Genomic DNA, 1,839 nt, shown 5'->3' on the forward strand with positions numbered 1-1,839 from the left:
ATGTCCACACCCCCTGCACCCGCTAACGCTGAGCTAGCCAACGAACCAGAAAATAATCTAAGAAGAAGCAGGCGGCTTTGCGAAAGATCACTTGTTGTTGCACAAAGGATTGCGGCCGCAATCGACGAACCAGTGATTCTTTCTGATAGCGAGAGTTCAGAGGACGACACAGGAAGCATTATGGCAGAAGACGACCAGCCTCTGAATGAGACCGGCCGTCCAGGAGGAGAGGTGTGCTCGACTTTCAAAATTAGAGACGTTTCTGAAGACGCAATCCGTTTGTGACTCTTTTCATTTTCTTTGCGAGACAAAGCATGATCTTAGCTTTTGTCACTTCCAGCAGGTTCCATCACGACTTGGAACGAGATGGCCGATCTTTTTATGCAAAAATATTTTCCGCCGGAAAAGACAGCTAAGCTTAAGAACCGTATCATGACATTCAAACAGGACGAAGGAGAATCTCTATACGCAGCTTGGGAGAGGTTCAAAGATCTTTTGATCGATGTTCCACATCATGGGTTGTCCAAAAGGCAACTTGTGTTGAACTTCTACCAAGGACTCAACTACGACTCACAAGAACGTTTAGATGTATATGCAGGAGGCGATCTTGGAACAAAAACACCCAACGAAGCCTATGCAATCATAGAGAAAGCTACCTTGAAGTCAAGTTCTCGTCACGGTGGAGTGCGAAACAAAGCATCATCTATTCCTGGAGTTCATCAAGTGGATACATATACGGCTCTTGCAGCACAGATTGGAGCTTTGGCAGCAAGATTTGATCAAGCTCAGAACGTTTCGCAGGTACAATCATCATGTGAGCTGTGTGGAGTGTCACACGAGCCAGGTACATGTGAGCAGGGTGTTATGTTTACAGGCCACGAAGAGGTGGACTATTTGGGCAATCAAATTAGGCCCCAAAATAACCCCTATAGCAACACGTACAATCCGGGTTGGAGGAATCATCCAAACTTTGGGTGGAAAGCTAATTCCAATAACCATAACCCACTCGGATATGCTCAACGCGCTCCCGCACCACAACAGTCCCAGGGGCAATCCTTTCAGCCCCATGGACAATCTTTTCAGCCATCAGGGCAAACTTTTCAACCACGTTACAATAATTTAGGTTCAGGAAGCACTTCCCAGCCTCAAACCTCTCAAACCAACTCAAAACTAGAAGAGATGATGGCGCAGCCCTTAAACAACTCCAACAATGCCAATTAAATATCTGAAAAGCGATACAAGCAGCATGATGAGCGTTTCATGGCTCAGGAAGGGGAAATGCGGAGCCAGAAGGCTTCAATTCAAACCATTGAGAATCAAGTCGGCCAATTGGCCAAAATGTTGTTTGAAAGACCACAAGGTAGTCTCCCAGGTAACACAGAACCAAACCCGAGAGGGCATGTTAATGCAGTAATGACGAGGAGTGGTAAAGCCACGGGACCTGACAAATTGGACTCACCACCGATCACTGATACGGTCCAAACTGACGCTTCAGACAAGGTGCACGCTAGGCGAGTCCCAGCAAGTACAGCACAGTTTTAGGAGCCAGTTAAAGATTTCATTCCTCCTGTCCCATATCCAAGCAGACTGAAGAAGCAAAAGAACGATGAACAACATGGTAAGTTTTTAGAGATGTTTACACAATTACACATAAACATTCCATTTGTTGAGGCGTTGGCTCAAATGCCTAAATACGCAAGGTTCTTAAAAGACATCCTCACAAACATGCAAAAGCTCGAAAGCTTGTCTTGTGTGTTGATGAATGAAAATCGTTCAGCCCTTCTCCAAAACCGTCTACCTGAAAAGATGGGAGATCCGGGCAGTTTTACTCTTCCATGT

General features: G+C 45.7%; 1 non-coding gene across 1 annotated transcript; it reads right to left on the minus strand.

Moving 5' to 3' along the window:
• Nucleotides 1-414: 414 nt before the first annotated feature.
• On the minus strand, nt 415-521 carry LOC118481565. The gene has a single exon (XR_004865775.1). It is a non-coding gene; the product is annotated as a small nucleolar RNA R71 (small nucleolar RNA).
• Between the last annotated feature and the right edge of the window lie 1,318 nt (nt 522-1,839).

The sequence above is a fragment of the Helianthus annuus genome, chromosome 8, assembly GCF_002127325.2.
Source record: "Helianthus annuus cultivar XRQ/B chromosome 8, HanXRQr2.0-SUNRISE, whole genome shotgun sequence".
NCBI lineage: Eukaryota > Viridiplantae > Streptophyta > Magnoliopsida > Asterales > Asteraceae > Helianthus > Helianthus annuus.